We start from the raw sequence: 27,500 nt of genomic DNA on the forward strand, positions 1-27,500 counted from the left end.
GGACCGGTTCTGTATCAGAAACACAGCTCCTCCTCTTCATCACACAGCTCCAGTGGTTCGGCTCTACACTTGAACATCATGTGATTTGGATCATATTTCTAGAAACAGCTCTGTTAACATCTGATGGATGAATCTATGAACGGTTCGGTCAACATAGTATGGAGACAGATGTTAGTGTAGTCAGAACCATCAGAACACAGAGTGTTAACATCCCCGAGCTGCAGATTGGACCTGATGATTCACTGCAGGACTGACGACACCCTCTGTGGTCACACAGCAGACCATGTCACACTGACATCAACATCGGTTCTGGACCCACCGGACCACCCTTAAGTTCTGAATCTCACACAGACACATGGACCTACCTGACAGCACCTTCTCGGGCTCCTCCCCGGCAGGTGCGGGGTTCAGCAGGTGAGCGAAGACCGCAGCAAACGGGTTCGCGGCCAGCGGCTCGGTTCGGTACATCTCCCACAGCAAGTAGAGGGCAGTGAGCCGCTGCGGGGAGCTGGGTAGCAGGTCCGGCTGCTGGAGGAGCATCACCAGAACCGAGCCCACCCTGAAGTGCTCCGCCTTACCGAAGTAGTGGTGAAAGTGGGTGGAGAGGCTCTCGAAGGTGTTGGTGCAAGCCTCCTCTGAGATGATGCTCAGCAGGTTGGACAGCTCCTTCGGGGCCAGAGTCATCGTCCTCCCGGCGGCGAGTTCGGTTCGGTACTGATGAACTGTGGTAATGTGGATACAGCAGAGAGACAGTCTGTGTCCGAACACGAGGACTTAGTTCATCTCTGCAGGACAGAAAACAGTCCGACCGTCATCACACGAGTCCTGTTAGCAACGAGTTAGCTTAACGTTAGCTGTTAGCCTAGCCGCGCTAACTAACACAGACCGGTGAAGTCATGGTTCAACCTGAAGAGTCCGCCGACAGAAAGCTCCCTGACGGCGTCACTTTCTACATAACACACTTATTAACGCAGCTAGCACGAACCGAGCGAAATGTTCCGGCCCGGTGAACAGATAGCACGACTGTTAGCACGACTGTTAGCACGGCTCCAGTAACGTTCAGCTGAAGCCGTTTAAACTCTGATTTGACTCTGTAGCCGCGGTGCATTGTGGGTCGGGTAGTTTCCCTCTGTCATGTTTTATTTCCCTCCTAAATTTGACTCGTGTCAAGCAGTCACACTCACGTTACTGTCACAGTTTACTGTAACAACAGTTTTATTTCAGTGGAGGCGATGAGAAACAGCCGAAGCTTCACTTTTAGATGTAAAACTGAGCAGAAAATAACGAAGATCTAACGGGTGATTTTACCCACAAGGCTTTGCGAGTTCTTTCCCAAGGTGCAGCTATGAGGACAGTTTACATGAGGTGTTGTGGCGAAACTTGTTCTCCTTCAGAAAATGGTTCCCCCTGTGTTCGGTCAGATCTCCGCAGAACAACAACAACAACAACAATTATTAGAAGAATTAGATGAGTAATAATATTATATTCATAATAATAATAATTAGAAGAAGACGAGTATTATTATTATTATCATTATGATAATAATAACAATATAGTCTTTTGTATTAAATTAACTTTAAAAAAGATGTTCAGTTGTTTCGACTGCCTTCTGTTTGTAAAGATTGTGTAAAATAATGATTTGAATTAATTAAGGACTTACAATAAATTTGAATGGACGATAAACTTTATGAATAGATAATTATTTATCCCAAAGGAAATTTGGCCTATTTTGCTAGTAATTATTGAATTAAGTATGCCATATTTATTTATTAATTTTACTTTATTTTAAAGCATTTAAACACATTTTAGTCTTTTAAATAATTAATTTTGAGATATACAGGATATACTGCAAAAATCATTCAAGTAGCCTGTATCCGTCTCATTTCTCATCAGAATCGTCTCATTTAACTTCATTTCACTACATTTTCACTTCTTATATTGCAGATATTTTCATGTATTACTTGCAGGAAACACGTTGTGCTCCTTATTTATTTGACTGATGTTTGAAGTGGCACTTCTCCAGTACATGAAGTACATGTAGCTTAACAGTGTCAGTGTGGTGGTATCATAGAGTTATCAAGGATCACTTTTTTATTGGTTTTGCATCAGTTTAAACTTCTTAATCACAACCTCACTTTAAAAGACTGATCAGATTTGTTGACACTCTTCAACTCAACTTCCCATGAGGCTTTGAGAGAGTGCTGTGAGTTGAAATAAGAGCCAAAAACACAGACAAACTGTTAAAACATTTACTTTCACTTGTTTCTTTCTTACAAAAGAGCGATGTGCTTTGAGTTTTGTTCCACCTCGGAGGCAGAGTGTTTCTCCAGACGTCACGTTCTACCAGGAACGACCTGCAGCTGATCAGCTGAGAGGATCTGACTGAGCTTCACATGCTGACGCTTCAGTCGCAATAAAGGTGGAAATAAAAACTCAACAAACTAAAAGATCACATTTTCTGATTAGTTACAAGAGAAACAGGAGGTTTCATATGAGATCTCTTGGACTTCAATGTGTTTGCACACAATGCCAGCTTTCAGAAACACACTCTGATCTTTAAACATCTGCAGGGAGAAAGATGAAGCAGGTTCCTGGTAAAATCAGCCTGAGAGAAGCCGTCTGTCACATTTCACAGGTCATCTCACTGGTTAAAGGGAAACTGCTGGCAGGACAAAGACCAGAGTGTGCCAACATGTCTACAGACTCGGATTTGAAACCTCAGAGTCACACTGATGATCCACACTTCATCAAAAGTTCACTGATTCAGATCGACTGAGCCGATCAGAGTGCTGTAGCTGGGAGTCAGAATGAGGATCTTCCTGTTTCAGAGTCAGAAGTGTGGATGAGATCTCCACACGTCGTTAATGAGTCACCTTACAGAAATAACTCTTATTAATTAACATTTCTCTTCTATGTAAGTGTCAAATGTAAAGTGGACTGCTCCCAGCACCAGATCATATCTAGCTCTTGATGACAAAAGCGTGAGGTGTCGCTGGTAGTTTGAGACAAAATCTTTTCATGATGCTCACGTGAGTAAAACTTCTGTCACACTCTGGTTTTTGTGTAAATATCACTGCAAACAAGGAAACACTGTTCTCAGGTCCAAAGTCACAACAAGAGTCCACGAGGGGAAGTTTGGTTCATACTGCTTCACACACACACACACGCACACGCACACACACAGCACAACACCTGGATATATGGCACAGATATCATCCTGTCTGAGTGTCAGTCTGGAGTCTTTAAAGGGCTATTACAACAGAAACAGCTCCAGCTGACAGACAGAAGGAAAGAAAAGCAAGTTGGTGAAAATATCATAAAAATATAAAGTACAGAATATAAACACTTAATACACCGTCAGTTATATATCAGGCATGCAGGCAGACGCACTGTAAACTTTAACACTGGCAACAAGTCCAAAGACTCCAGCCGGTGGCTCGGCTCGGTCCGGATTGGCTTCGGTCCACTTCACTACACTACAGGACAGACTGAGGCAGAGCTCCACGAGGACTGAACAGAGATCAGAGCGTCTCAGTCTACTGAACACGTCACCTCATCCGCTCTGATCCTCATCGTCTTCATCATCTGAATGCAGGATCAGTGACATGTACATGTTCACTATGCTAGCTTAGCTTGTTAGCATATGAGCAGTGATGTGAATGTCTTCAGTTCAGCAGATTTGGTCATCAACACAGTTCTAAAGCAGCCCTGTGGAGAGTTCTTATAAACAGAACAGTTCTGTTCATGTTCAGTGTTTCTCATCAGAACACAATAAAGTCTGAGCAGATAAACTACGTCCGTGTTGATTGGCTGGCAGACTGTTGGAGCCAGTGGATCAATGAATAAGCAGGTGTGTGTCGTTGTGCAACAAAGATGCACATAAACATATTGATCCATAGAGTAACCAGTGGTGAAAAACTCCACAGGCAGCTTGAACAGAACTAACGTTAACCAGAGTCCAACTGAGCCCGGTTTGAACAGAATTCCAAACAACAGCGTGAGTCTGACACTGAGCCATCAGCAGGAGGCCTCACGTTGAACGGTCAGATAACTGAAGTGCTCTGCTGGTAGCTGGACAGTAAACACTGACGACTGTTAGCTGAACTCTGGGACACCAGTGAGTGTGGAAGTCATCTGTTGTCTTCAGTCCTCGTGGTGAAGCTCCACTAAACTATCTCACAACAGGCTCACGTTACACACTTCACCTCAGAGGAAACTGATGATGAAGATTTATGGCACAACAACAGGACAAAGTCACTTCATCAACTAATCAAAACTTCACCATCCTTCACCTCCACTGAGTCTCACAGTTACCGTAGACGTAGTCTGAAGAGTGTGAAGCCTTCAGCACTCTCAGTCTTTATTCCTTCTTTAAATCTCTTTGTCACTTCATACACAGAGGAGATGAAGATAAGGCTCCAGAGCAAGTAGGAGGGTTGAGGGTATTTAAGGCAAAGGTCAAAGGTCATGTGGAGGAGGAAGGTCGGGTAAAAAAAACCTAAAAATCTGAAGTGGTACCTTCAGGGTGTAGTGGTCAGTTTGGTCACAAGTTAAAACATCTGACGAGCTTCAGCTAACAGACGACGGCTGGACTGACGACACTGACAGAAGAGATCACTGAGAGAAGATTCAGTCATCAGTAATCAATACTGTGGAATCAGATTCTCCTCTGAAGGGTTCAGAGCAGACACACACTCAGCTGCTGTCAGTCGCTTTACTGAAGATGATAAAAATCATTAGTGTTGATTTAATCTCAGATCCATCGACCGTTCAGGAAAGAGTCAGCTTCATCACATCATTATCATCATCATCATCACACACACACACACACACACACACACACACACATTAATGAAACTGATCTGATACACAAAATACACAACATACTGAGTTTAAATGCAAGGCATTATGGGTAAAATAAACAAGAAGTGATTCTCACACTCACTCACAGATCTGTCCAACAAACTACACAATACAACATTAGTGACTTCTGCTCTCAGGCTCTCTCCCGGCCTGTGATTGGTTGTTGTCTGACTGGCCTGTGATTGGTTAGTATGTATCTTAAACAGACATGGACCCAGTCGTCTGTTCCCTCCTGGTCCAGACTCTGTCCCGGTGTCAGTCAGCGTAGTGCATGATGGACTCAACGTAGTTCCCGGGGAACAGTCCGGTGGTGGCGCTCATCACTCCTTCGTACCAGCCGTCCTCGTTCTTCTTGATCACGTAGATGATGGCTCCCTCCTGGAACGACAGCTCGTCCTCTTTGTCTGCAGTGTAGTCGTAGATGGCCACCACTGGGGGGCGACAGACGCACAGTAATATTAACAGTAATCTGAGTAGATCAGAGTACTTCCTCCACCACAGCTGATGACCTCAGGTAACCTCCAGCTTCATCAGACAGCTTGCTGTTGGGCATTCAACCTTTTTGACCCTGCTGTGTCTCTGTAGCTCACCTTTCTCCAGGTAGTTCCTGGGGGCCCACGGGGGGTCTTCTTCAGCGTACGGGTCGTTGTACTCCACCACCGCTGAGTCCTCCTCCTCATGTCCGTCCTCCACTGGCTGAGGGGACGACACAGGCTCCTCGGGCCCTGATTGGCTCTCGGCTGGCGGTTGAAGAGGAGGAGGGACATCTGAGACTGGCGGGGAAAAATTCTCCAATCAGAAACATTCTCACACACAAAGGTGTTGATTACAAACTGTCTGTTTGACTCACTGGACTCCTGAACACGAGCGACGAAGCCCATGAGAGGAAGCTGAGGACTGAACTGGAGGAGGGAGGGAGGAGGGGGGGAGGCTGACAACACACACACACACACACACACACACACACACACACACACACACGTTTTAATGACACTGATGATGAGATTGAGATCTTAATCTGATAAGAAGTAGAAGATCACTACAACAAATCAGCTGATTGTTGGATATATTGAAAATGAATCCATTTATAAAACCTTACAGCTGCATTATTTACAGCTGAACAACTAACCATCAACACTGATGCTCTCATGTGGACCACCACCCTCCAGCAGGTGGTGCCGTTTCCTACCTGGGCTCTGATTGTAGTAGGGACCTCCGTTGACCTGGCTGTTCTGTGTGATGATTGGCTGACCGGTCACAGAGGGGGGGGCGGCGGTAGGGCAGGGACCCCCCCACCTGAGGAGTCTGCTGTCGAGGCTGAGGACGGTTCATACTGTAGAACTGAGGGACGATGGGACCTGAGACGGCACAGAGGAACCAGGTCGGACATCGTGTTAGTGGACCGGTTCAGAACCTGACACCAGTTCACTCCAACCGGACAGGTTGGACAAGATTTGAAGTGAAAGACAAAGACTGAATGTTCTCAGAGTTTATCTGACAGAGGCACAGTGGGCTGCACCAGGTGGAGGTGGTAGAGATGATGGAGGTGGTAGAGATGGAGGTGGTAGAGGTGATGGAGGTAGAGATGGAGGTGGTAGAGGTGATGGAGGGTAGAGATGATGGAGGGTAGAGATGGAGGTGGTAGAGGTGATGGAGGGTAGAGATGGAGGTGGTAGAGGTGATGGAGGTGGGTAGAGATGGAGGTGGTAGAGGTGATGGAGGGTAGAGATGGAGGTGGTAGAGGTGATGGAGGGTAGAGATGATGGAGGTGGTAGAGGTGATGGAGGTGGTAGAGATGGAGGTGGTAGAGGTGATGGAGGTGGTAGAGATGGAGGTGGTAGAGGTGATGGAGGGTAGAGATGATGGAGGGTAGAGATGGAGGTGGTAGAGGTGATGGAGGGTAGAGATGATGGAGGGTAGAGATGGAGGTGGTAGAGATGGGGTGGTAGAGATGGAGGTGGTAGAGATGGAGGTGGTAGAGATGGAGGTGGTAGAGGTGATGGAGGTGGTAGAGATGATGGAGGTGGTAGAGATGATGGAGGGTGGTAGAGATGGAGGTGGTAGAGGTGATGGAGGTGGTAGAGATGGAGGTGGTAGAGATGGAGGTGGTAGAGGTGATGGAGGGTAGAGATGGAGGTGATGGAGGGTAGAGATGGAGGTGGTAGAGGTGATGGAGGGTAGAGATGGAGGTGGTAGAGGTGATGGAGGGTAGAGATGGAGGTGGTAGAGATGGAGGTGGTAGAGGTGATGGAGGGTAGAGATGATGGAGGGTAGAGATGGAGGTGGTAGAGGTGATGGAGGGTAGAGATGGAGGTGGTAGAGATGATGGAGGGTGGTAGAGATGGAGGTGGTAGAGATGGAGGTGGTAGAGGTGATGGAGGGTGGTAGAGATGATGGAGGTGGTAGAGATGATGGAGGTGGTAGAGATGGAGGTGGTAGAGGTGATGGAGGTGGTAGAGATGGAGGGTGGTAGAGATGGAGGTGGTAGAGGTGATGGAGGGTAGAGATGGAGGTGATGGAGGGTAGAGATGGAGGTGGTAGAGGTGATGGAGGGTAGAGATGGAGGTGGTAGAGATGATGGAGGTGGTAGAGGTGATGGAGGGTAGAGATGGAGGGTGGTAGAGGTGATGGAGGGTAGAGATGGAGGTGGTAGAGGTGATGGAGGGTAGAGATGGAGGTGGTAGAGATGGAGGTGGTAGAGATGGAGGTGGTAGAGGTGATGGAGGGTAGAGATGGAGGTGATGGAGGGTAGAGATGGAGGTGGTAGAGGTGATGGAGGGTAGAGATGGAGGTGGTAGAGGTGATGGAGGTGGTAGAGGTGATGGAGGGTAGAGATGGAGGTGGTAGAGGTGATGGAGGGTAGAGATGGAGGTGGTAGAGGTGATGGAGGGTAGAGATGGAGGTGGTAGAGATGGAGGTGGTAGAGATGATGGAGGTGGTAGAGATGATGGAGGGTAGAGATGGAGGTGGTAGAGGTGATGGAGGGTAGAGATGGAGGTGGTAGAGGTGATGGAGGTGGTAGAGATGGAGGTGGTAGAGGTGATGGAGGTGGTAGAGATGGAGGTGGTAGAGATGGAGGTGGTAGAGGTGATGGAGGGTAGAGATGGAGGTGGTAGAGGTGATGGAGGTGGTAGAGGTGATGGAGGGTAGAGATGGAGGTGGTAGAGATGGAGGTGGTAGAGATGGAGGTGGTAGAGGTGATGGAGGTGGTAGAGGTGATGGAGGGTAGAGATGGAGGTGGTAGAGATGATGGAGGGTAGAGATGGAGGTGGTAGAGGTGATGGAGGGTAGAGATGGAGGTGGTAGAGGTGATGGAGGGTAGAGATGGAGGACAGAGTGGGAGGACAAAGATGGAGGAGACAGATGGAGGAGTTGGAGGAGAGAGGTGGAGGTGAAGGTGGGGCTGTTGGAGGAACTCACCTTCAGCGGGTGATGAGGAAGAGGAGGAGGAAGAGAGTGGAGGAGGAGGTGCAAAAGAAAGGGGGGGAGACGCTTCACCAAGCAAAACACCTGATTGGATGTCAGCGGAGTCGAGGGCGGGGTTAGAGGGCGTGGTTGTGCTGTTGGGTACGTTTGATTGCAGAGACGAGTCAGCAGGTTTGGAGGGGGAGTGAGGCTGAAAGGGTGCGTTTGGTTGTGTTAAGGTGGTGGTGGAGGAGGAGGAAGAGAAGGAGGAGGGAGTTGGGGAGGGCGATGGGGAGGAGTTAGGAGCAGTGGAGGAGGAGCCAGCTGTCGGAGAGACTTCAAGGAAACAAGGAAGGAAATAAGGAAATAAGGAAATAAGGAAGGTTCAGGAGGTAGTGAGGAAACTACAGCTTCATAAATATCTCAGTGAAGAGGTGTGTGTGTGTGTGTGTGTGTGTGTGTGTGTGGGGTACCTGGGAAGGTGGAGGGTGGCGAGGGTGTTGGCACGGCGATGGGAACACCCACACTGTTGCTGCCGCTGTTCTCCCTGCTGCTGCTCCGACTACTGCTGCTGGGGTGACTGCCTCCACTACTGCCACTGCACACACACACACGCACGCACACACACACGCACGCACACGCACACACACGCACACACACGCACACACACGCACGCACACACACACACACGCACACACACACACACACACGCACACGCACACACACGCACACACACACACACGCACACACACACACACGCACACACACAGCAGTCATGAATTAAAGTATCCAAACTTTTTTACAGAATTAATTTTTCCCCTTTATGTTGTTTGTAAACGACGTGAGGACCGACGAGCAGGAAATGAAGACAGACGGACAGACAGGAAACAGCTTCCTGTAGAGGCCCTTCAGAGTAAAAGCAGAGCGAGTTGGTTAGTGATGTCGGCACAGAAGCAATGAAACAATGACAAGCTACAGACGCTGAATCTGATTGGCTGACAACTGCAGGTGCAGACAGAGGTGGTGACTGGATGAGAAAGATTCTACAGCTGTCCTGTAGCAGAGCTGTGATTGGACGGCTGAGATGATGTAATATTGTTCAATCATGTTCAGATCTCAAACTCATTGAGTTTGTTATCAGACTGAGCTGCAGCAGCTGCCGCAGATGCTCATTAAACATTTGAAACACTGTCAATTGTTAATATTTGCCATCTTTTTCATCCTGAGCACCGACCAGCAGCTGCAGACTGAGGAGGAGTCAGTCAGGAAGTTAGTGGAGGCTGTGAGCATGAACGTTAACAAACAGTGAGTCCTCTGTGTTCGACCAGCTGTGACGAGACATTAAAACATCTGGACACTAATACAGACTGAACTCCTTATCAGACAACCTAACATCTGGTCCATCAGAGGTCAACAGAAAAATGCTTCAAATATTGAATCTGACTGGAAGAACGAATCAATGTTTCATTGATCAGTGCTGGATGAATCACAGAGGAAACACTCAGAGCAGAAGGACGTGATGAGGAAACCTGACGACTCAGAGCAAAGATTTAAAGACAGATTTACTAATTATTGTTCTGCAATATCTGGTTCAATGTGCTTCCTCCGAACTCAGTCTACTTACATTTACAAGAACTTTCAGTCTTTATGCTAAGCTAGGCTAACCGTCTCCAGCTTCATATTGAAACATTTAAAGTTTGTTAAATGTGATTAGATCAGAAACACAGAGAATGGAAGCATGAAGTGAAGCCGGACAGGACGAGTCTGTTCTGTGGTTTGTTCAAACTGTATCTTCAACACATCCGTCAGTCTGGATCAGGAGGACATTCATGTGATCAGCAACCGTGACACGTCATCGTTAACGTCATGTTTAACAGTCATTTAGAAACCTGCAGTCCAACCACACGTATGGATGTGTTGAACATCAGCCTCTCTGTGAACTCTACAGAGGGACACATTCATAACACCTACGTAACACGTAACATATGGAACATGTATATAAGGTGCGTCTGTGGCTCTGTGAGAGCAGAGGGTGAAGCTCTCGTTGTGGCAGCCATGTTTACACGCCGCCCACCCGGCTACCTGTATGTTCGGGGGCGATGGTTCAGGGTAGCGGTGCGGCCCGGACTGGGAAGCTGCCCGATGGCCATATTGTTTCTGGTGGGGCTGGACACATAATCGTTTGGTACCACTGGGGGGCGCACCGGCTCCAGTGTCCTGTAGGGGGAGTTCTTCCTGTACAGGCACGAGGTGAAGGGGGAGACAGAGTTAATGTGGAGGAGGAGGAGGAGGATTATCTCTGATGATGAAGTCAGACACCAGCATCCTGTAGGAGGAGCACATCCTGTCCACAACCTTCAGTACCTGGAAACAGAACATGTTGAATTAAACTGTTGGAGCGGGTTTGTCTCACAGCTGGGTTCTGCTCTGATAAAACCACGACTCCACCCGTAGTTCTGATCTTTTATTACTAGATATTAACCATAATAATATTTATCAGGGTTTCTGCAGGTTTGAACAAGTCAAATTTAAGACTTTTTAAGACCTTTTTGAACTAAATTCAAGACACGAAGTACGAAAAAGTACGGAAAAATAATAAGTCCCTGAACTACTTTCAAAAATAACCAAATGTATTGCTATTCACAGAGCAACTCAAACAGTGATGAATGGAGTGTGTGTGTGTGTGTGTGTGTGTGTGTCAGGGTTATTATGGTTTTTACATTTTCATTTGTTTTTATTTTTATTTAGTTTTTCAGTTTGTTTTTTATTTGAAGGCTGCAGGAGAGAACAGGAGGAGCTGTCACCTCCCTCTCATCACACCACACTGGAGGAGAGAGGGCTTCAACTTCTTACATCCAAATCTCATTTTGAACAGCTGAATGTCGCTTGACTGCGAGGCGGCGCAGAGTTCAGGTCGAGCAGAACCGGAGCTGACTGAGACAGAACAAAGGCGACGACAGAAGCAGTAAATGATCGTACATATTTAAGACCTGACTAAATGTAATTTAAGACCTTTATGCAAAATATGGATGTATTTAAGACTTTTTAAGGCCTGAAATTGAGATTGGCAAATTTTAGACTTTGTAAGACTGCGTGGAAACCCTGATTTAAAGAAACATTGAAAGTGATGTATTTAATCACCATGACGTGGATGACTGACAGCCTTCATCAACCTAAACCAACATATTCAGTCATTCATTACAGTGACTGTGGGGGAGGAGCCACAGGAGGGCGCTGAAACTCAGCCTGTCGTAGTCTCCAGCCCAGCGTCTCCTCACATCACCTGTCAGCTTTATGGAGCCATAACCATTATTAGAATTAAATAGTCATGATTTTAAGGTAGCACAGAACACAAATACAGCTTCATGATTAAATGTAATGACACATTATTCCTATATTACATTTGGGTCATTTTTGTCCCACTGTGCAGAGAGACAAACACAAATCTGTTCCGGTCATGTTTAAAGGTCAGTGTGTATTTTTAGAGATTTAAAGTCCTCCAGCATCACGAAGCTGAAACCAAACTGTAGAAGAAGAATGAGTGAGAGAGAGCGAGCATAAAGACACAAACACCAGCACTGTACCACACACACACAGACGCACACACACAGACGCACACACACAGACGCACACACACACACACACACACACACACACACACACACACACACACACACACACACAGACAAGTAAGTAAACAATTACTAAAATGCAAAAACAAGAGCAGAATGTGAAGTCTGTGTGTGATGACAGAAGGACTTGGCGTGTGTGTTGCAGCACGATGCCGACCCACTGCTGTGTGTGTGTTCTTTGTCTCAGTGTGAACATTAGTGTGTGTGTGTGTTGATGGAGGACAGGCGGCTGCTGAGCTGCTACTGTTCCTCTCAACACTCCTCCTCCTCCTCCTCCTCCTCCTCCTCCTCCTCCTCCTCCTCCTGCAGCTCGTCCTCCTGCAGCTCGTCCTCCTGCAGCTCGTCCTGCATGCTAACAGTCGTGTTAATTAAAACTGAGTGTGTAGAGACAGCCGGCTGATCAGCAGGATATAAACAGTAAACAGGAAGAACACCACCTGTTGGTGCAGCACCACCAATAACAGTTATTGTGTATTTTTGTGTTTTCCCTGCTGCTTTGGATCAAAGCACACATGAACTCATCCTGAGTATTGTCCTGTAATAATGCTTTATTGTCCAACAGGTGGATTCTTAAAGGTGCAATATGTAAGAACAGGAGGTGAGAAATAAAAGTTTAGACATTATGACTTTTGTATATTGTCAAAGTTTTTCCAGTTGCTAACACACTAACACGACATACATAACACACATATTTAAACTGACACACAGAGAGCAAAACCTCTTCTCAAGTCTCCAAAACTTTAAACACATTTTCTGCTTTACACACATTTTGCAATTCAAAATGTCACTTTTTAAATGCGCTGAACACGGTTCTCTGCATAAGACACAACAATCTGACATGAAGTCACATGTTTGCCATCCAAAATGACACTACACAAGCTCATTGGCCACTATATGTGCCACCTGGCCAAACAACTGTTAACTGTCACTACTTCAATCAGGACGTCAGCACTAACAGACCACAGGTGAGCTTTTTTTTTCTCCCAACAATAATGGAAGACGTTGCAGAGAGAGGAAGAGGAAGAGGGAGGGAGAGAATGAGAGGGGGAGGAAGAGTGAGAGGAGGAGCTGGTAGAGGAGCTCATGGCCAAAGAAGACAACAACTTTCAGATGACATCAGAAACACCTGAGTTGATGATGTCATCAGCCTCTCACTGTCACATTCTGTTTCTGCACTTTTCTTTTTCAGTTTACTGTTTGTGAGTATATTTTGTTCACTCTAATATAAATATATCTGCTGTGCATGTGTTGCACTGACTTGTTTGGTGAAAAATAAAAGAATAAATGTTTCAGCAGCATGTGTGTGTATCTGCAAATATTTCTGTGCATGTGAACAATCTGAAGAATTCTCTACAATTTAAACTATTTTAGTATTATAGCAAAGCAGACTGAAGATGAGAGTGCTTTTCATTCTGCCCAACAGTTTGTAGCTGGTTAGACAAACATCTGTAATATGAATGAAGTGTGTGCCATTGGGTGCAACAGTTTGATTTTGATAATGCTAGATGTAGTTTTGGTTGCAGAGCTTCATTTTGCAGGATATATGAGGTGTTTTGCAGTTTGGGTGGTTTTGTGAATTGTGTTAAGTATTTTGATAAAACCAGCAAAATTGTGTTTTAGCAGTTGGAAAAAGCTGTAAAGACATATCTACTGAAGCTAACATGCTAACCTGCTAGCCCATGCTAGCATTAAAAGTCCCATATTATGAAAAACAGGTTTTCTCTGGTCTCTACATATATAAGCCGGTCCTCCCTGAGCCTGCCAACTCCCAGAATGAAGCGAGTCCTGCATGGTCTCTGCAGCCCACCCACTGGTAACACGGAGCTCCTACAGGCTGTTCAGATTCTGCTCCTGTCGTTACGTAACGAAAGGAGTCATTATCATAGCCCCGCCTCCTCTGAGGTGATAGGAGATATCAGAGAGGGGGGCGTTCATCCCCGAGGTGAAGTTCAGTGTGTCCAGCGGTAAGATAACAGTGTTTCACATGTCGTTGCTCAGAGTTAGACACGCAAATTACTTACTTACTAATGTTGTTGGTTGTATAAATCAACATCAGTGCCTATATTCTGTCCCAGCTACAGAACAACAGAAGAGACCGTGGTTGTGTTTCATTTTTAACAACAACGTGCCGGCTGCGGTTCGTGTTAGCTTGTATGTGTGTGCTAACCACTTTACATCGGACTGCTTCAGTAACGAGAGTCAGTACAAAGCTGGCTTTGCCTCGACACTGACCCTCGTTAAAGGATCAGTCCCAACCATACCGGACCCAGCACCTGCACCTGAGCCACAGGTAAGTGTCTCCGCGGTTTGATAGTATTTACAGTCTCCTACGAGTAGTGTTGCACGGTAAACCGATACTAGAAAGGTACCCAGCCGTTAAAACAATACTTTTTCATGTTTTATTAGTATGGGTACTTTGTGAACTTTGTGCGACAGCGGGGCAGTGTGTCTGTGTGCATATTTTTGGAATCGTGACAACACTATCGTGACGACTCGCTCTACCTCCTGAGCTACAGCCTATGTATCCAGTAATCAAGCTGTGCAAAGCTAAGCTGCTGCTGACGGTGGCTTCATGAGTCCTGACAGACGTGACACTTGTCACACAGACAGTCAACATCAGCACATGGAGGCTGAACCCAGCAGCAGTGTGTCCGTAAACACAGCACGTCGGACCCAGAAGAGGTGTGATGGTACACATCAGAACCATGATCTCTGTGTGTTTAACATGTTAGTCTAAAATGTCTCAGCAGACTGTGTATGATCACTGTACACACACACACACACACACACTCACACAGACAGACACGAGGGAAACAGAGAAGCAGCTGTGTGACCGACATGTTGAGGAGAGAGCAGAGCGGCCCGAGGCATAAGAGAACTAAACGTCTGCCAATCAAAAAAACATATTACATAAATTAAACAAGTGACATAAATTACTGAATGAACGAATAATTCAAGACAAGATGATTCTGATTTCATGATCAATATACCTGCCTACAACTGCTGTGTCTGCCAGCGTTTGAGTCATGCACATAAACTAGAAACCTCGCGCTCAGAAACACTGCGTCAAGTTCAGTCGTCTTATAAGAGTCAGTCGGAAGAGACGGCAATGTTAAGCCCTGTCACAAAAAAAGGATGCATCCCTCTGGTGCTGAAAAAGAGAAAGAAGAAAAGGACAGAGGAGGAGAAAAAAGAGCAAGACAAAGAGAAATCATGTTTGCATGATTATTTCCTATTTCTGCCACAAGTGGTAATATTGACTGCACATCATTTCGCAGGTTTCTTTGTTACATTTTTCGCGTGGTTTGCTGCTTTCACTGTCTCTCTTGTCTCTAACTTTGTTAGCGGTCTCCAGCTGTGCGTCTTTGCGAATTTACTTGTAAGGTAGTTACTATAGTTGTACTCGTTATTATTGATTAGTTGTAGTTGGTAAGTCCGCGATGGAGTCGAGCCTTCACAACATGTCCAAAAAGGAAAGGATGAAGATGAATTTGAATACTGCCGAAGTGTCCATGTTATGAAACATGGTGAGGATGTTTCATAACATGGACACAGTGGTGATTCTGATGGAGGGAATCCCTCAGAGCTCGGTAATGAAAGCAATCTTTCCTGGTTACACGAGAACACTTCTTCAGAGAGTGACTCAGAGTCCGTACCGAGGAAAAAGAGACGGCTTTCCCTGGCGGCTATGGTGTACGACGCTCAAGGTGAGCTCTGCTGCCTTGCGCTGCCCTACGGTAAGTAATAGCCTGGGCTGTTCACTTATTCTGCTGCTCATATGCAGGAATGGGGGCTTCCCATTTTTCAGACAAACGATGGCAAGAAATCGCTTCAGGGACGTAATGACATTCCTGCGCTTTGACAGGAAGGAGACCCGACGTGTACGTCTGCAGGACGACAACTTTGCCCTGGTGTGAGCCACTTGGGACCGGTTCATCCACAACACAAAGGCCCGCTGCAATATATGGGGAATAAGCCCGATAAATTCGGCATCAAATTCTGGTTGGCTGCAGATTCCACATATATGCTGAATGGGTCTCCATATCTGTGGAAGGAGGAGACACGGAGCGCAGGTCGGCTCGTGGGAGAGAGTGTGGTGCTGAGAGTGGCGGAGCTATTCCTGGGGAGGGGAAGAAACATCACCACAGACAATTTCTTCACGTCCCTAAAACCTGCCACCGCCTTAAGGCTGGAGCACACCGGCCCAACCGTTGGACGTCTGAAGCGTTTGGGGAGACTCGGACAAGGGCGGGAACAAATCTGTTCGGTGTGTTCAGCTGCGTCGGAAGCTTTAGGAGCCGTGCGGACGTTGTCTGCTCCGATTCAACATGAGAAGTCTGAGGAGGTTGGCTGTCGGCCGTCTGAGCCATCGGATTCTTTGATTGGTTGTGTGCTAGCTGTATGACCATTCTGATTGGTGGTGTGCTAGCGAATCAGCGCGGTGTGTGGGAGGAGCGGATTACCGCTTTGTTTTTCTATGCACTCCGTTCCGTCATTCCCCGTTTTCATGTTTTGGAGTAACGTTACTGTCACGAGACTAGCTGCTATGTCCGTTTAGGACAAATTAATCTGTGTTTGTTTATGTAATGCCTCGCTGCATGTTTAGTATGCAGCTGGAATAGTTAAGTATTGTTTTCTTTTTTATACACAACACTAGCGCCACATGCTTATTGCATCTCGTGCAAGCGCAGAACGTACACGCTACTGTGGAGCTAGCAGCACGTCAAAGCGGTGTGTTCAATGCAACTTTTCTGCCTAACGGGTCAGACAAAAGGCAACGGAGTGATTGGATGAAGGCAGTTGGCTGTTGGTTTGATTCTGGGCGGTGTGGGGGGGCCTTTACAGGCAAATAAGACCAGACTGGTTATGGCTTACGGCCGTTGTAGTAGTTTTGGAATTCCAGCACTTCTTTAACGTCATGATCTTATAGAAGCCATCACGAGCTACATCCCGGCCATCAACAGTGAAATGTCTCCCATTTATATACATTTATCTAAGTGGATGTCAAGGATATTTGGAGTGTTTACGATGTTCAATCAAGCATGTCCCTCCCTATGTGCTCACTGTAGCTGGGCTTACGTTGTAAACTAAAGTTAGCTGACTGAGGTGGACATTAGCACTAGCTACATGAAAACGTAGCTGAAGGAAAATTGACCACATCTCCTCAGAGGGATTGTTTCTCATTTCACACCTGAAAGTGTTGAAAATGTATTACTGTTTTATAATATGACATAGTGGTAAGTCTGATCCTGACTACGTGCACAGTCCAATAGAACACAATGTGTTCAGGTGGCTGGATCTACCTCATCTTTTCTGGACATAGGGGGTGCCCCAAGGTTCAGTGCTGGGACCCATTTTATTTACAATTTATATCAACAATCTTTGTAACAACTTGTCAAATTCAATGTATCACCTCTATGCAGACGACACTATTGTTTATTGCTGTTCAACCTCTCTCACTCAGGCTCTTGAGTTTTTGCAAGTTGCTTTTAGTGTTATCCAGTCTCGTTTAGATGATCTTAAATTGGTTTTAAACACAGATAAAACCAAACTCATGGTTTTCTCTCATGCAAAGGTGCTACCACAGAACATTACAAATATTTTAACAACCAAAGGAAAATCTATAGAGCGGGTTTTGAACTACAAGTATCTGGGCTTTACCCTAGATCAGGAGCTTTCATTTAAAGCCCATATAAACAAGCTGGTCACTAAACTTCGGGCGAAACTTGGGTTCTTTTTCAGAAATAGAACCTGCTTCTCTCTCAGGGTCAGAAAGAAAATAGTTACAGCTACCTTCTTGCCCATTCTTGACTATGGGGACATGCTTTATTTGAATGTGTCATCCAAATGTCTCAAGTCTTTGGATACTGTTTTTCATACGGCACTGAGATTTGTCACAGGGTGTAGTCGCCTCACCCACCATTGTGAATTGTACTTGAAATCGAACTTGCCTTCTCTGAGTGCACGCAGATATGCACATTGGCTGACCTTACTTTATAAGGCTCTCTTAGGCTTGATACCTTCTTATTTGTGTGTCTTATTGCAGAAAACAAGCAGTTGTTATGCTTTGCGTTCCTGTTCAACCCTCGGTTTATCTGCTCCCCGGGTAAGGACCGAATTTGGGAAAAGAGCATTCAGCTTTGCTGCCCCTTTGGCATGGAATACTTTACAGACTGAGCTGAAACTCTCTAAACTAATTTCACTTGGAGCCTTCCGCTCTATCCTGAAAGACAGGCAGCGGAAACTTATTGAACAGTGCCTGTGTTTAAAATCCTAAATTATTTGTTTGTTGTGCTACTGTTGCATCTCTAAAATTGTATGTTTTATTCTATCTGTTACTCTTTGTAATCTGCGTTGACGTGTACTGCTGTTATGTCTCGTGCTGCTGACCTTTTTGGCCAGGTCACCCTTGCGAAAGAGATCCTGATCTCAATGGGCTTTTATCTGGTTAAATAAAGGTTAAATAAAAAAAATAAAATAAAAAATCCATGAGATATCGGTTTAAGTTGGAGGAAACACTGAAGGTGACCTTAACCTGACTAGGTGTAAGGGATGCCAGCCAGCATTGCTGTGTGTGTCGAATGTAAGTAAACCTCACTCGGACAGAGTCCAGCACGCTAGCCAGCAGGCTAAAAGCCCAGGCTCCCAACCCACTGACTAGAGCGGCACGCACAGCTATGGTAGCTGGCAGCTGTTACATAGGCAAAGATGGAGCAATACATGAACTCTAAGATCTTTGGTTTAAAGTAGAGTTATATTGTAACATGTTAATGAGAGATGGCATATTGGTCTTTATGAGAAAATACCATGCTGGGTGGGGAGTGATGAAAATAGACTTCAATGTTATGAATATGGCGAGTGATGTCGCCGTGCTACCCTCATAATTAGGCTGCAGTAGATCACCAAAAAATCTTTGAACTTCATGTCAGAGGAGCTAAGTAAGGTGGTAAAGCAACAGATGGGCCTACTGGAATTAATTGATGAAGTGAAACAACTGAAGGCTGTGATCAAAGAAAAAGACAAGAAAATTGAAGAGCTTGAAAGAAGAGTAGATGATTTGGAGCAGTACACAAGGATGGAAGACCTTGTGATATCTGGACTTGAGACAACCCACCGTACCTACACACGGATTACAGCAGGGGACAAGGAGGGAGAGGATGCACCAAGAGGTGAACTATACACACTTGATCAGCAAATCATCAACTTCTTCAACAACAAAGACATTCCTATAGACAGTCAAAATATAGCTGCTTGCCCCACTATACCCCAACGACGGGACATGAGGCCCAAAAGGCCCAGCAGGCCCAACATCATCATTCGATTTGTGAGTAGAAAATAGAAAAATGAGGTGCTAAAGCAGGCAAAAAATCGAAGGGCACAGGGGTATATGTGAATGAGCATCTGACAAAGAGAAATGGTGAAATTGCAAGACAAGCTAGAATCCTGAAAAGGGAAAAGCGGATTCAGGACGCTTGGACAAGGAACTGCAGAATAATGATAAGACTAAATGGAACACCAGAACAGGCTAAAGTGATAGCCATCAGAGACATTAATGAGCTGGAACGATACAAATGAAAATGATGAATCACATGGTAGAGAGGTGGCATAGTGGGGAAATGATGATTTATTTTGTTGTACTAATGTTAAATCTAGATGCATTTCATTTTTGGGAGTTAAATTATGGAATGGATTCAGTGATGAACTGAAATTGTGTAGACAACTGTTGAGTTTCAAAAAACATTGAAAGGTAAAATAATTAAGGATTACAATGTAAAATGACTGAAATGTGAAATGATTAAGATGAATAATTTAGAGACAAGTTTTGTTGTGTTTTCTTTTTCTTCTTTGTATTACTGATCTTCTGGATTATTTTATGGATTGTACAGGATAGGCCTCGGCTTCAGCCTGTTCCTTTTTCAGTTACAGAGTTTGTTTAAAATTTTGTTGTGAGAAAATGTTTGTGGAAGCATGTATGGTAATATTTGGTCAGTTAATTGCACATAATTTAAGTATTGTATATCGTAACCGAAATAAAACTATTCATTCATTCACTATACTGTAATTATGCCTCATTTGCCAATAGAATATGAATTGTTGGGTGTGGAATTGCTTGTTGATGAGTGTAAGTAATGATGGCAAAATAAACTCATTCTACTCCATCTACTATGCATTTATGCCATGTTATTTTTCAGGAACACTGTTGAAGTACTTTGGAGCGCAACCAACTTCACGTGCCCCTGATGTGTCAGTGCCTCCACAGCTGATGATACAGCAGGTGAGCTTATTCTTGATGGCAAATGATTATGTAGCCTGTTAATATGACATGACACACTTAACATAGCTTTTTTTTTTTTTTTTTTTATCATTGCAGGTTTATCCACTGCAGAGTTACAAGCACCTGAAAGTGAGGAGCAGCTACCAGTGCTTACATTCACTGAGACATCGGTTTCAACCTCAGCCAGCGTGACAGGTCAGTTTTTGTTTTGTGTTGGCTTACTTTACTGCAAAATATCCTGTGTTATGTTATAATTCTTCTTCTTCTTTTTTTTAAAATTTTTTTTTATCTAATGTCCCTACAGGTCCTTCTACATCTGCACCCACTGCTATAGATTTCTCATCCACTCCCTCAACAAGCTCCAGCTATCAAGACAGATCAACAGCTCCTCCAGCTGACCCAGTTGAACGGTCAGCGGTCCTGTACGACTCAGAAAGGACTGATCGGGCAAGAAGAGGGCCAGTGCCAATAAGTGACACCTTCACCTTCACCCCTAAAAAATCACATGGACGAAGCTTTCACTACCACTTTACATACAGACAATTAGTTAATGGAGAAAAAATCAAGCGAAGCTGGCCAATTTATTCAAAGAAAAATGATGCACTTTACTGCTTCTGTTGCAAATTATTCTCGAGAAAGTCCACAAAACTGTCAACAGAGGGACAGCGTGATTGGGTAAATGTAGGTGCTTTGCTGAAACAGCATGAGAATAGTCCAGATCATAACATAATAATATGGTGAAGTGGAAAGACTTTGCCCTTTGTCTTTCTAAGGAGAAGACTATTGATGCAACAGAAATGGTCCTTTTGGAGGCAGAAATAAATCGTTGGAGAGATGTTTGATTAGTATCATTCAGTCTTTGGCAAAGAGGGATCTTGCACTGGGGGGTCTGTCGATACTTTGCATCAGGACAACAATGGGAACTTCCTTAAAGAGGTGGAACTGATGGCAAAATCTGACCTGGTGTTAAAAGACCACATCAGAACGATGGAATGCAGCACAACACGTACTTGGGCAAGACTATCCAGAATGAGCTGATAGTGTATCAGTGACAAAATAATGGAGGCAATGGTGTCAGAAATCAAGGAGTGCAAATATAATTCAATAATATTAGACTGTACACCTGATGTAAGCCACTGTGAACAGATGTCTGCTGTGGTGCGCATAGTCCCTCTGGGCAAAACACCGCCAATAAAAGAACACTTTTCAGGATTTCTGATCGCTCCTGAATCCACTGGCCTGGGTTTGTCCAATCTAATCCATAACAGGCCTGAAAAGGGATGTTCAATCCTACAAGCCTGTCGAGGGCAGTCATATGTTAATGGGGATAATATGAAGGGCAAAAACAAAGGTGTGCAGGCTAGGCTATTGGTTAAATATCCACGAGCTTCGTATGTGCCTTGCAGTGCTCATACCCTAAATCTGACAGTCTCAGATGCATCTAAAGCATCAACTGATTCCTCTTGTTTTCTTGGAAACGTGGAGTACACGTATGTAGTGGCAGCCATCTCCCTTGCTGAAGAAATAGGTTCATTTAGATTTCAGATTTGCTGTGCTGTCTGGTTTGACATCCTGCCTAAAACTAACATCACTAGCAGGCTTCTAAAGTTAACCAACATTCAGCTTGATGTAGCTGTTAACCTTGTCCATAGGAACAAAAGCAAACTGTGCGAGCAGATGAGCACTGAAGCAGTGCTGAAAGAGAAGCGATTGCATTGTACAAAAAGGCACTTTGCCTATGAGGCTGCAGATGAGCCTACAGCGGATGCTTTGAAGAGGCTAGATGTGTCCTTTTGTCATGCTGTAGTGGACGGAAGCATTCAGGATAGATTTAAGTCTCTAAGTGAGGTTAAAGAAAACTTTGGAGCGCTGCTCAATTTTAGGGAGCTAGATCGAAAGGTTCGGAGGGACCAGTGTAAGCTCCATGGGGAAAAACTCTCTTGTGGAGAGGAGGCTGATGCTGATGGTAGCACACCGGCTGTAGTGATTGAGAGTCTTCCTGAACTTCCCCAAACTAGGATGAGTGCCCTTGAGATTCTCACATACCTCTCACAAAATGAGATGTGTGAGCTTTGCCCAAATCTTTGGGTAAGCAGACTTGCTGTTATTAGTATTAATAACAAAGTTGGCCAAGCAATACCGTACAATGATGTCATCAGTGACTTTACCTCCAGAAAAGCTAGGAAGGAAAGATTTTGAGGACAGTTACAATGTATGGAGACAGCTGAGAAATAACAATAATATGTTCACAGTTTTCAACAATAATTGTCATTGCTTAACCCTTGCTGTTATTATAGGTCTGATTTCTCCGTTTTGTCATTATTTTAGCAAATAATTTATCTGATATGTTTTGTGACAGTTTGTTTTTAGAAGCAGTAAAAAGATTAAAGTAAAAGTTCTATCTATTTTTTTCGAACATTTATTTTGGATTATATTAATGTTTGTCTATTTTGGTTTTATTTTGTAGTTTTGCAGATCTGTTCAAAGTTTGAAAAAAAAAAGGTCATTAAACTGATTTACTTGTTTACAACAAATGCAATCTCTGCTGTTGTATTTTGTTATTTTTCAATTCAAGTTCAGTAAACCACATGTAGTGCTTCACTTTGAACATGAAAGTTTAAAATAAATGTGTGATTTTAATACCCTCTAAGGTTAAAAGGTGACTGGTTTGGTGTAAATAACAACTATATCAATACAGGGATCTACCAAGCCCAGGGGGCCAGAGGTCTGGAAGTGCCAGGAGCCCCAAAACATTTGTGGCATGTGAGCAAGGATAACTGAATGAGCCTACCGGGCCCAAGAGGTCCAGGGGCCCTGAAGCCCAAGTCGATGTGTGAAGTCACTAATAAGTCAAAAAAGCAAAAGGCTATGAATCTGAACAGATGTAGGTGTTGCCCTTCTCCAGCTGGCCCTCCCAAAAAGGCACCAGAATACAGGAAATCACATCCACCAAATTCAGAATTTTCTGGGGGAGGACCCCTATTCCCCTATTTGCACCCACTTTTGTACAAATAAGGTAGAGGGGGTCCTTATGCATCTGTGCCCAGGGGGCCAATCGTTCATTATCCATCACTGAAGTAATACAATTTATAAAGTAACATAATAGCGTGACATTTGTGTCAACAATTGTCAAGCACAGGTGACTCTGCGTGGTGGGAGGAGCCCCAAATCAAATTCTGCTTCGGGCCCCTTAAAGCCTCGGGCCGGCTCTGGGAGAGAGAGGCAAGCTTCCACAACGCATGATGTCAGTGTGTGTGTGTGTGTGTGTGTGTGTGTGTGTACGTACCCCAAAATGCCTTTTCCCGCCCTCGGGGGGCTCGGTGGTTTCTGTGTGGGGGGGTTGGACCGGGACAAACCTCCTCCTAGTTTCATGTTCTGCTGACCGTTCACCTGCGCTCACACACACACACACACACACACACACACACACACACACACACACACACACAGACAGTAATAAAACTGTTCCTCAAAACCTTCCTGTTCCTCTGTCAAGTTCCTGACACTCCAGTTGTTATTTACACCTTTAATCTAAAGTCTTCTCTGAAGCTGCTGAGCTAATAGTGTATAAATAAATAAATCAGGTGTGTTGTTCAGGTGTGTTGTACAGGTGTGTTGTTCAGGTGTGTTGTACAGGTGTGTTGTTCAGGTGTGTTGTTCAGGTGTGTTGTTCAGGTGTGTTGTACAGGTGTGTTGTTCAGGTGCATTGTGCCTCCTTACCTTGAACCTCAACAACCACTTAACAGGTCAATGAAAGCAACAGAAGAGGAGGAAGAAGAGAGAAGTTGTGTAGAAGTTAGTGTCAGTGCAGCACCATCATGCAGACATGGACACAGACAGACAGGCAGGCAGGCAGGCAGGCAGGCAGGCAGGCAGGCACACAGGCAGACAGGCAGGCAGGCAGGCAGACAGGCAGGCAGGCAGGCAGACAGACAGGCAGGCAGGCAGGCAGGCAGGCAGGCAGGCAGGCAGGCACACAGGCAGACAGGCAGACAGACAGGCAGGCAGGCACACAGGCAGACAGGCAGACAGACAGGCAGGCAGGCAGGCAGGCAGGCAGGCAGGCAGACAGGCAGGCAGGCACACAGGCAGACAGGCAGGCAGGCACACAGGCAGACAGGCAGGCAGGCAGGCAGGCAGGCAGGCAGGCACACAGACAGGCAGGCAGGCAGGCAGGCAGGCAGGCAGGCAGGCAGACAGGCAGGCAGGCAGGCAGGCAGACAGACAGGTGAAGATAAAGATGAGAAAAGGCTAAAACAGATGTGCTGACAGACTACTGCTGATGTTTACTGTGCAGATGTGCTGACAGACTACTGCTGATGTTTACTGTGCAGATGTGCTGACAGACTACTACTGATGTTTACTGTGCAGATGTGCTGACAGACTACTGCTGATGTTTACTGTGCAGATGTGCTGACAGACTACTGCTGATGTTTACTGTACAGATGTGCTGACAGACTACTGCTGATGTTTACTGTGCAGATGTGCTGACAGACTACTGCTGATGTTTACTGTGCAGATGTGCTGACAGACTACTGCTGATGTTTACTGTGCAGATGTGCTGACAGACTACTGCTGATGTTTACTGTGCAGATGTGCTGACAGACTACTGCTGATGTTTACTGTGCAGATGTGCTGACAGACTACTGCTGATGTTTACTGTGCAGATGTGCTGACAGACTACTGCTGATGTTTACTGTGCAGATGTGCTGACAGACTACTGCTGATGTTTACTGTGCAGATGTGCTGACAGACTACTGCTGATGTTTACTGTGCAGATGTGCTGACAGACTACTGCTGATGTTTACTGTGCAGATGTGCTGACAGACTACTGCTGATGTTTACTGTGCAGATGTGCTGACAGACTACTGCTGATGTTTACTGTGCAGATGTGCTGACAGACTACTGCTGATGTTTACTGTGCAGATGTGCTGACAGACTACTGCTGATGTTTACTGTGCAGATGTGCTGACAGACTACTGCTGATGTTTACTGTGCAGATGTGCTGACAGACTACTGCTGATGTTTACTGTGCAGATGTGCTGACAGACTACTGCTGATGTTTACTGTGCAGATGTGCTGACAGACTACTGCTGATGTTTACTGTGCAGATGTGCTGACAGACTACTGCTGATGTTTACTGTGCAGATGTGCTGACAGACTACTGCTGATGTTTACTGTGCAGATGTGCTGACAGACTACTGCTGATGTTTACTGTGCAGATGTGCTGACAGACTACTGCGGATGTTTACTGTGCAGATGTGCTGACAGACTACTGCTGATGTTTACTGTGCAGATGTGCTGACAGACTACTGCTGATGTTTACTGTGCAGATGTGCTGACAGACTACTGCTGATGTTTACTGTGCAGATGTGCTGACAGACTACTGCTGATGTTTACTGTGCAGATGTGCTGACAGACTACTGCTGATGTTTACTGTGCAGATGTGCTGACAGACTACTGCTGATGTTTACTGTGCAGATGTGCTGACAGACTACTGCTGATGTTTACTGTGCAGATGTGCTGACAGACTACTGCTGATGTTTACTGTGCAGATGTGCTGACAGACTACAACACTGCTCACAAACAGGCATGTTTAAATCTCTGTATCCTTCTTGGCAGCAGTAGCCTCTTCTTCCTTCCCTTGTGATTCAGTCTCTGTGTGTCTCCTCTGTAGTATTGGCTGCTTAACATCAGACCTGACCGTCGGTGTGTGAACTGTCCCTGGAAACATGAATCATTGTCACCATCAGCACCTTGACTCCGTGTCCGATGTCGTCCAGCACGCTGTAGTCGATGGGCTTTCTGATGTATCTCACCGGTCTCTCAGGATTGGCAGGAGCAACGATTTTATGTGAGCGTGTGGTGTTCTTATTGGTCGTCAGGATGCCAATCTCTCTCCTCGCCACCTTCTCCTTGTGAATGTCCACAGTCTGAAAGGAGAGACACAAAGCCTGGAGTTAATGTCTGACTCCAGGCAATGCTTCAAAGCATTATATGATATGTGATGTTTCCAAACCTGAGTTATTACCATTAACAGGCTAAAAGGAGCCGATTGACATTCCTATCAACAGAAGACGAGTTTGTTCCTGTTTTTATTCTGGCGTCACGTTCACACGATGAATGAGCCAAACAGGGAACAGTGGAGAGCAACATGGTGGTTATTGTAAAATATTGATCTGACAACATCAACAACTTGCATTGTAAAATTGTGCTAGGAAACAGGAGAACATTAACGTTCACCATCTGAGTTCAGCCTGTTAGCATGCTAACGTGAGCTAATCATCAGTAAACACAGAGTCAAGCTGAGGCTGATGATGTCATCAGTTCTGCAGGTATTTGATTATAGGACAGACTGATTATCGGCTTCAGATCTGAATCTGTGATAATTCTGTCAGACTGTCGATAAAATAAAATAATTTCAAAGTGTGCAAGTTTGGCTCTGAAGCAACATCGTCTCCACAACAACATGAGATGTAACACGTCACAATCAAAGCCTGTAAAAGATTAACATGATCTGAATCTGCAAAGAGACGAGCAGCTACATGTGTCACACAACTGTAGAAGAGGACACGTCAAGGAATGTGTGTGTGAGTGTGAGAGTGTGTGTGAGTGTGAGTGTGTGTGAGAGTGAGTGAGTGTGAGAGTGTGTGTGATTGTGTTTGAGTGTGAGAGTGTGTGAGTGTGTTTGAGTGTGAGAGTGTGTGAGTGTGTTTGAGTGTGAGTGTGTTTGAGTGTGAGAGTGTGAGAGTGTGTGTGATTGTGAGAGTGTGTGTGAGTGTGAGTGTGTGTGTGTGAGTGTGTGTGACAGTGTGTGTGTGACTGTGTGTGTGTGAGTGAGTGTGAGAGTGTGTGTGTGAGTGTGTGTGACTGTGTGTGTGTGTGTGTGACAGTGTGTGTGAGTGTGTGTGTGAGTCCTTCTTGTCCTTTATGACAGAAGCTTTTTGTACCATTTCATGTGAACGTCTCTTCTTCTACTGATTCATGAATCACAGCGACGTCTCTGTTTGTCTGACTGACAGTTTAAATGTATTCAACATGAAAACACAGAGTTTATCTTCACACTGGAGATATTAAAGTGTAATAAATGTGAATATGTATGAAAATCTGTTCTACATGTGTCAGTGGTCCAAACATATATATGTATATGTATATACACTACTCACAATAAGTTAGGGATATTGTTATTCACATGAGTGCTTTTCCTATTTGGTCCGAATTTTAATGAAATAAGTAAAAGTTCCATTTGATATTAATAATAATGAATGAGAAGAAACACCATTTTCATTAGTTTAATATTTATTACCCCAAAAATTATGACAATA

General features: G+C 45.0%; 1 pseudogene; it reads right to left on the minus strand.

Moving 5' to 3' along the window:
- Window positions 1–2,235: 2,235 nt before the first annotated feature.
- The window catches only part of LOC115588656 (abl interactor 2-like), a 44,426-nt pseudogene continuing 19,161 nt past the window's right edge, over window positions 2,236–27,500 (minus strand).

Source organism: Sparus aurata, chromosome 9 (assembly GCF_900880675.1).
Source record: "Sparus aurata chromosome 9, fSpaAur1.1, whole genome shotgun sequence".
Lineage (NCBI taxonomy): Eukaryota > Metazoa > Chordata > Actinopteri > Spariformes > Sparidae > Sparus > Sparus aurata.